The sequence below is a fragment of the Zalophus californianus genome, chromosome 1 (genome assembly GCF_009762305.2).
Source record: "Zalophus californianus isolate mZalCal1 chromosome 1, mZalCal1.pri.v2, whole genome shotgun sequence".
NCBI classification, from domain to species: Eukaryota; Metazoa; Chordata; class Mammalia; order Carnivora; family Otariidae; genus Zalophus; species Zalophus californianus.
In genome coordinates this window covers 160,775,714-160,785,143 of record NC_045595.1, presented here as the reverse complement: position 1 = coordinate 160,785,143, position 9,430 = coordinate 160,775,714, and the positions used below count along the sequence as shown (strand labels likewise).

The following is a 9,430-nucleotide window of genomic DNA, read 5'->3' as shown; positions in this document are numbered from 1 at the left end:
AGAAGGAAGCCTTCAGGCTGTGAAGTTCCGGTTTCAGTCCGCTGGTGCGAGCCCACATCTCTCATCTGACAGAGTTGGACTGGACACGCGGGATTGGAGGGGGGCGGGTATGCGGGTCTCAGTCATTGCTCAGGCACAGCGAAGATTCAGAGCGCGTGTGCGGATGTCACTGGCCCAGGCCGGCCCAGGCGCAGGCGCAGGCACACCACGTTGTAGTGCACGTCACGCCCCGTCTTGTACTTGAGGCTCCATGTTTCTGAGATTCTGAGTTTTTGGAGCGTCTCGGCAGCTCTTTCAGGTTCTCTCCGTGGGCAAAATGTGGCGGCGTTGCAGCTTGTCGCTGTCCTGCGCGAGCGCGTGTCCTCGGGCAGTTGAGTGCTCACTTGTCCCACGTACATGCGAACTAGGGGTCCTTCCGGTTTCTCTGGAGACTTCAAGCGACTTTTGACAGAGGACCCGTGATGAGGCCGCAGGTGATGTACATCTCTTGGCAGAGTTTATACGTATATAAATTTCCCCTCAGCATATGTCTGCTGAAGGAGGCTCTGTGGAGACCATTTACTAGATGGGAATGAGTGTATAACCAGCACATCCAACTGGCTTGAAATTGTAATTTCAGTGACTTGATTATAATTCTGGAAAAATGGACAATATATGCCTGTAATTATCAGTCAAATTAGACACTGTTAGCGACCTAACCGTATTTGCGAATTTAAAATTGATGTTCTAATCTATGAAATTTATGCAAATTTAAGGACTAAGAATAATATGAGCCTCATAAAAAGTTATATTTAATCCAGAATAGAGCTGATTTATTTAAAATTAATGTAAAGATTCTTATTATGTTTGTCATAAAAAAACTAGTTTGCTAATGACAATTTTAAGCCTAGACATTTGTAATGAAGATGTAGCTTTTATAGTAATAGATTAATACTTAAACACCTTTTCCCACTTAGAGTATGAATATAAATACCATCAGACATAGATCCAGAATGTATTCATATTGATATCTTTGCTTATGAAGGAAAACTTATCTATGAGATACTGAAAATTATATTAAATTCTCGAGAATTTATATATATATATTTTTAAGATTTTATTTATTTGTTCGACAGAGAGAGAGAGGGAGAGAGCACAAGTAGGCAGAGTGGCAGGCAGAGGGAGAGGGAGAAGCAGGCTCTCTGCTGAGCAGGGATTTATATATATTTTTAAGTTAATAAATTCGTCTTTGATTTTTCTTAGGGAAAGTCATTTTTTGAATGCCTATAATAGAATGGCTTGGCTTCTGATAACCAGGTGTGCAAGATATGCTCTTCAGGACACAGTTCAGGTATGTAAGGTGTGTGTGTGTGTGTGTATGCACATTTATAATTCTTTTTTTGTTTTTCTTATTTTAATTCTTAATTCTGTCTATAATTTTTATAATTCTAACTATAATTCTGATTTATTTTATATCTTGACTTGATATCTGTCTTCAGTCAGTCTGTCATTTGGCAGGGTGGAAGAAATGTAATCCCGGTCATTTTAAGAGTCGCCTCTATTTCTTTTCCTCAGGTTGGACTCTTTGTGTCATTTGTCCTCACAAAGGTGTATCTCAGTGTCCATCTTCCTATCTAATCTTTAATCTTCACAGGCCTTCTCTTAACATCTCTCTTTCCTATCTTGGTGACCCCTTCAGTCTTCTGTCTGGTACTATGGAATCCCATGCTGTGTTGGGGCATTGAAGTCGCCATAGTGCTGAGACCCATCTGACTAGATTCTTTGTGCATCCTTTTCTCTCTGGGATCTTGGGATTTCTGGGATACAGAGTTTTTTCTAGAAAGAGGACGCAGCCTAGAAATCAGGACACCCTTCCTCACCCCATCAGCCTTCCTCTCTGATTCTTATACCGTCATCACATCCCCTTCAGCTTTCTTTTCTTTCTTTAATGGAGGAATCTTTTCTAACAGCTAGAAGTAGAATTCTCTGTCTGTTACTATTTCTCTGATTTCACCAGTTCCCCTGAGGACCTAAGGCTTTTGGAAAGGAAAGCAGGGGATAGACTTTTTAAAATTTTTCTTAGCCCTGCCATATCCTCACACAACATAGTAGTTCTACTTAGTTATTGTGGAGGGAGATGGGACCAGGGCTGGGGGTGGGGGCAAAACAAAACAGAAGAAAAACACGACTTAATATTTCAAATATATTACTCTATTCAAAGGTACTGATGATATAAAGGTCCTGGATTTGAGACTGACTTGACTTAGTTAGTGTCCCACAGTCTATAGAATCTAGCCTTATGGAAGTCAACTACACCATTAGTGAGTATTTCACAGACAAAGATCAGTAAGACTAGCAGTAATCAGGGAAGAAACTGGGGACATGACAGCATAAGTCAAGAAAAATTTCAGAGAAATAACTGTGTTAAATTCCTTGCCAAACTGTCCTACTAACCTTGGCCTTTGTTATTCTGGGTCTCTCACTTGGCCCTATATATATATCTATATATATATGTAGATATCTATATCTATATCTATATATATATATTTTTTTAAGTAGGCACCACGCCCAATATGGGGCTTGAACTCACAGCCCTGAGATCAAGACCTGAGCTGAGATCAAGAGTCAGATGCTTAACTGACTGAGCCACCCAGGTGCCCCATCCCTATATTTTTGTAAAAATTATAAAAGTAATTTTTTGTTAACCACAGTCATGTATGACATTTTCCTTAATGACAGGTAACATTAGAGTGGCAGCAGGCATTGTTGGGGTCCATCTAAGGGGAAGGTGAGTTGGGGATACAGTTGACATTTGTAGAATAGAGGAGCAAGGCCAGATGATGTATAACAATTTGAGTGTGTCCCACAGTGCCCGGCACAGGAATTATGAAGGTAGTGGGGAAGAAACAGTGGTTGAAGTATGAAGCACCAGAAGCTGATCTCTGGAAAGGTATTTTAATCACCAGATGTATAAAATTATAATTGGAGAATTTGATTCTGATTGATTCCTAATTGAAACAGAAATGCTGTCTAGCAGGAATATATTTGATTTACATCATAATCATATAACAATTATATAATGAAAATTTTTTTTTTTTTTTTAAAAAGCCTTTTATTTATTTGAGAGAGGGAGAGAGAGAGAAAGAGAGAGAGAGAGCATGAGCAGGGGGAGGGGCAGGCTGAGTGGGGAGCCCAATTCAGGGGTTGATCCTAGGACCCTGAGATCATGACCTGAGCTAAAGTCCCTGGCCCAACTGAGCCACCCAGACACCCCGAAAATTTTGGTTTTTTATGTGATAAGAGTTATGTAAAATAGAATTATATTTCCTGTGTCTTAAAACAAAAACTTAAAATGTACTACAAAAATTTATATGACTATCAATATATGAAATTGTTGTGAGATTGTGAAACTGAAAGAAATGTTTCTAAATTACCAATAATAATGAAAAAAAAAACCCCACAAATTTTGATCAACTATTCCAGAGGAAAACCTGAATTAGCACCTTTTTATATAGAAAATATTACCAAATAATACAAAATAATTTTTATAGTTATTAAAGTTGCAGTAAAAAAATATAGTAAAAAATGAATTATAGAATGTGTCAGGAAGGTAATTACTAAAAAGATTATGGCATTTTCCTGAATTTTGTGGTGTTTTTCATTGTCAGTTTTGTAAGATTTATTTTCCTATTCTAAGTAAGTATTAGCATGTATATCTAATTTTGTATTTATTGCCTTTGTGTGTTTTACTTTTTTCTTTTAATGAAGGCCATGAAAAATTTCAGGCTCAAAGTTATTGAATCTGCCCAGATTTATATTTTTCTATATTAAACTGTTCACATGTTTATTTTCTGTCAGTTCCCACATAACACATGCTCTATGTGTGCCTAAATTTTGTTTTGTCCTTGACTGCATCTCCAGCCCATGGAACCATGATAGCACACAGAAGGTACTTGATAAATATTTATTGAATGATTGGATGAATTATCTTGTTAACCTCAAAAGATGGGTTATTGTTATTTCTTCAGTTATTTTGATAATTCTTATTGATGGCTTGTACTGTGAATTTGAAATAGCCTGCTTCCATTAAACATAATAAATTAAATGTAATAAGAGCGTTTTTGGGATGTTTTCAGAAATAACCATTTAATGTGTTTTTCTTAACAAAAAAAAGTGAGAACGAAACAGTGCTGCCATTAACTCAGATCTTGCTTCCCATCAGATCATTTTATTCAGACAAAACAGTGTACTTATCAAATCTGTTTAGTGTTCAGATCAATAATAATTAAATTGGGTGGAAATTAGCCAAGGTCACCAATTATTTCTTCAAGTATTTATTGTGTGCCCGTTTTGTATCTAGCACAGAGTGCTGCATTTGGGGAGATAGGAAATATTTTGTTTACATAAGGCTTAATCTTTACTTTTAAGAGTAGCAATAGAGTCATCTATGTCCTATGTACCACATGTTGTGTGTGATGGCTTTTTGATGTAAACTTGGGTTGACAACTGTAGTCCCCAGAATTCTCTATTGAGTATGTGTCTCCTTAGGGCAGGTTACAAAGGGTGTTCTCTCCTGAGAGTAGGAAGGCAGTAGTCATTTTGGAGCATACACATAACTTCTTCCAGTCAATAAAACACTGATCTAGGTGCTGCTGTGAAGGGATTTTGCAGATGTGATTAAGGTCTCTAATCAGTAGATTATAATAAGAAGGAAGAATACCCTGCGTGGGCCTAATTTAATCAGTGGCAGAGCCTTTAAAAGAGGATTTAGGATTTCCCTGGAGTTAGAACTTCATACAGCTTCTGGCTCTGTAATTGCTCTTCTTTCTTTCCAGATCTTCCTTCCTGACCACCACCTGTGAACAGAAAGCTTCTGTTTGTACCTGTGAATTCCAGCCAGCTTGTCATCTTCCCTTCCTTACTGCCTTTCCTATGGACTTTGTGCTTGCTTAGCCAGCCCCCACAGTTGTGCTAGCCAATCCCTCATAATAAATATATGTACCACTGGTTCTACTTCTCTGGCTGAATCCTGACAAATACGCTCAGTAAATCTTTCTTTCTTTTTTTTTTTTTTTAAAGATTTTATTTATTTGACAGAGAGAGACACAGAGAGAGAGGGAACACAGCAGGGGGAGTGGGAGAGGGAGAAGCAGGCTCCCCGTGGAGCAGGGAGCCTGATGCGGGGCTTGATCCCAGGACCCTGGGATCATGACCTGAGCCGAAGGCAGACGCTTAACGACTGAGCCACCCAGAAACCCCTCAGTAAATATTTCTTGACAAAACACAGTCTCATTCTCAGAGGCTTACAATCTTGTAGGAGAACTGGTCTGTGAAGATGAAAGTATAGACATTAGGTCAGGATCATCTTTAGTTTTAAGGTAAAATGTGTGATGTAGAAAATAAGCACTATAGGATGGCAAGATAATGAGAGGTCAGTGTGGCCATGGATTAGAAAACTTTCACCAATAAAATGGAATTTAAATGTGTTCATGAAGGATGGGTAAGATTTAAAAGGTCAGAAAAAAGAGAAAGCCATTCTGTTTAGTGAAAAGCATTAGCAGAATTATTGAGATTAAATCAGTAGATTGAGTCCAGAGTATAGTAAACTCATTTCACTTTGGACCAATATCCCACTTAAACTTTCATGTTAGTTGTCATTCTACAAGCAGCTAAAAAGACTAATAATGTTTTTAAATTATTGTAAACTATTACCAAGAAAATGTCAAGTATTCAACCTTAACAAACTTTAAAGAGCAATGTTAATTTTTATTGCAATTTTTCAGAGTAAGGTCAATCCTGGGTAATGTGGCATCTTTTGAAAAAAAAAAAGGCTCAGGAGGAAAGCAACAAAAACAAAGATTTCCCTTCCTGCTCCTGCAAAATAGTCTTTAGCTTGTGGGCAGCCCTTCAAAACTCACTGGGGCATGAATTTTTTGAAGAATGAGCCAGCACACATTTATTGCAAGGGTCAGAAGAGTCAAAGATGGCAGGTGTGTGTGTGTATGTGGGAGGGGTGGTGGTAGTGAAGGAGCAGCTAATAATATTTGGGGGAAGGTAACTGCAGAAGACAAAAAGTATTATGGAAAAGACTGGAGCTTTTAGGTTTGCTTTGTTTACTGAGAATACATTTTGAGAATCACTTAGGGCATATGTTCTTAGTCTAAATATATTTTTCATTCTTGTTTGTGAGCAGTAAACAATTTTGATACATTTCTTTGTATTCTTTGGGGGGAAATGGAAAAAAGGGCCCCCAAATTTCATAATTCTAGATGCAAGCACCATGCTGGCAGTTAGAGTAGAAATAATAACTAGTATGTGTACAGCATTTTGTAGCTTACAAAGTGCTGCCATATGTGCCACAAAAATTTCTTCTAGGGTCAGTAGAACCTCTTGGCAGGTCACAGTAACCCTGTGATACCAGGTTTAGACTGTATTTTACAATACAGAGTTTAAAGCTTTTATCATCTCTCTCTAATTAGAACACCTTATTCCTGGAATGGTTTGCCAGCTGTTAAAGCCATGAAATACTTTTGTGTCAATTCATAGTTTCATCCCCCAACCTACTAAATATCCCCAACCTCCCATAGCCTCAAATTATCTACCTGGAGCCCTCAGCTCTACATCATCCATCAATGGAGCTGTTAATATCTAGCCTAGCTGGGAGTTACCAGAATCTAGCTCTAAACTCTTCTGGTTTCTCCTCTGATTGGCTGGTACCCAGGTCATGCTGATTGTTAAATATCTTAAATCACATTTCCTAGTTACTAATTTTACATCTATTATCCATTTTTCAAAACTGTTGAAATCTGTCATCTCTGATGTCTTTCTAGTTCTTTTGTTTTGGGGTTTATGCCTTAAAAGTCCCAATACTGTGATTTCAGGAGCATGCCAGGAAGGAGAAGAAATAAATGCATTAGTCAGTATGCTTTATTTAACCATAAGTTTGATTAATAATATTAAAGGATGCTGAGAACATCTGGTAGAATAGGGTTTACATAAAAGCACACTGTGGAACTGTGTTAATAAGTGCTACATGAAAAGAAAAAGGATTCTTTGATCCAATAAGTGTAGAAATGTTGGATTAAAAAAAGTCAAACATGCTCCCCCCTGAACTTTTTAGTACTTTTTCTATGCTAATTGTTCATTGTTAATTCCCAAGTTAAGTTTAAAATATGCTGTGTTTCTCATGCTTTTTTTCTCTTCAGAATCCTCTCTTTTAAATGGAACACAGATGTCTTTTTAAGGTAATAACACCTTATCATGAGCATTATTTTAGAAAGTGATGAATAATTTGAGGGAAATCGCACTGTATCATCTGCAGCTCATTGGGTATCTGGTGACACTGTAGACACTTAGGTCTTAAGCTTCATCTGCAGAGCACCTGGGTGGTTCAGTCACTTAAGCTTCTGCCTTCAGCTCAGGTCATGATCCCAGGGTCCTGGGATCGAGTCCCACATCAGGTTCCCTGTTCAGCGGGGAGGTTTCTTCTCCTTCTCCCTTTGCCTGTTGCTCCCCATGCTTGTGCTCTCTTTCTTTCTGTCAAATAAATAAATAAAATCTTTAAAAAGAAAAATAAAGCCTCATCTGGATTTCAGCAGGGAGGCTGGGAACTATATTTCCCAGAATCCCCTTCCCTGTGTAGTCCGAAATTTGAGCTTGCCCATGAAAAGAACATGGAAGAGAAGAAATCAGTATTCCCTGGGCATAGTGCAACCAGATGTGCAGTCAGAGGTGAGCCCTTGAGAACTACCAGCTAAGTGGATTCAGTCTGAGTCAGTTCATAGAACCTGCTCAGAGATACTGGGGAATTACAGCATCTTCCAGGGAAGACCTTTAATCAACAACTTTAGTACTTTAGAGGACTTCTCTAACATTCAAAGGCAGCTCCCTTAACTTGTGGTAAAAGCTTCCCTGACCTCTCTTCTAAGAAAAGTATAAGCCCCTAATTCTTTTTTTTTTTTTTTAATTTAAGTATAGTTGGCACACAATGTTAAATTGCTTCCAGGTGTACAACATAGTGATTTGACAACTTTATATGAAGCTACCATCTGTCACCATACAACACTATTATAGTACCATTGCCTATATTCCCTGTGTTGTGCCTTTCATCCCTGTGGTTTATTCATTCCATAGCTGGAAGCCTATACCTCCACTCCCCTTCACCCATTTCACCCATCTCCCTGACTGCCCTCCCCTCTGGCAGCCACCAGTTTGTTCTTTGTATTTATGGATCTGTTTCTGTGTTTTGTTTGTTTGTTCATTTGTTGTTTTAGATTCCATATTGTAACTGAAATTATATAGTATTTGTCTTTCTCTGACTTATTTCACTTAGCGTAATACCCTCAAGGTCCATCTATGTTGTTACAAACAGCAAGATTTCATCTTTTTTATGGCTCAGTAATATTCCATTGTATGTATACACACCACATTTTCTTTATCCATTCATCTATTCATCTATTTGGTTGTTTCTATATTTTGGTTATTGTAAACAATGCTGCAGTGAACATAAAGGTGCATATATCTTTTTGAATTAGGTTTTTCGTTTTCTTTGGGTAAATACCCAGTAGTGGAATTACTGGATTGTATGGTATTTTTGTTTTTAATTTTTTAAGAACCTCTATACTGTTTTTCATAGTGGTTGCACCAATTTACATTACCACCAACATTGCATGAGAGTTCCCCTTTGCCCACAATCTCGCCAAAACTTGTTATTTCTTGTCTTTTTGATTCTAGCCATTCTGACCTGTGTAAGGTGATATCTCATTGTGCTTTTGATTTGCATTTCCCTGATGATGAGTGATGTTGAGCATCTTTTCATGGGTCTGTATGTTTTCTTTGGAAAAATATCTATTCAGGTCCTCTAAGCCCCTAATTCTTTTGAAACCCTTCAGATGCATGATTCATAGGTTGGCTTCTGTTTCCCTGATGCATCACAACTGATTCAATACTGATGAAGAGTGTCAGTGAGCCAATCAGAAATATCTATGTAGCTGCCTATTCAAATGTTAGAATAATCACATAGGATTTCATGAAATTTACTCAATTTCAGTAAGCCAGTGTTTAGAGGATTTTTCTATACCTTTTCCAACTTGGGGCTGAGCAGTATAACCAGAAATAACGATATTGTTCTTATAGGCAAGTCTTTACCCAAAGGCTATCAGTACTACTTATGTCACTAAGATCTTGGACCCAGTATATGTTAATTGAACTATGAAAGAATAGTCAATTGGACTATTCTATGAAAAGAATAATTATCTAATAGAAGGTGCTACAGATGACATATCAAGTTCAGATAAATCAATAATATTGAATTGATGAGCTTTCTTATTGGAAAAAGACCCTTCTTGAAAATTAGTAGCGTCTGAGGACAAAACTGAGATTAAAGAGCATAAACAAAATAAACATAACTAAAAACATATAAAACAACTTCTTCCCTACATCAGGGTATATA

General features: G+C 37.6%; 1 long non-coding RNA gene across 1 annotated transcript; it reads left to right on the top strand.

The window, feature by feature from the left end:
• The first annotated feature begins 326 nt into the window (after positions 1–326).
• LOC113918956 lies at positions 327–4,976 on the top strand. The gene is made up of 4 exons (XR_003518732.2): positions 327–473; positions 1,243–1,330; positions 2,849–2,929; positions 4,815–4,976. It is a non-coding gene; the product is annotated as an uncharacterized LOC113918956 (long non-coding RNA).
• The last annotated feature ends 4,454 nt before the right edge of the window (positions 4,977–9,430 follow it).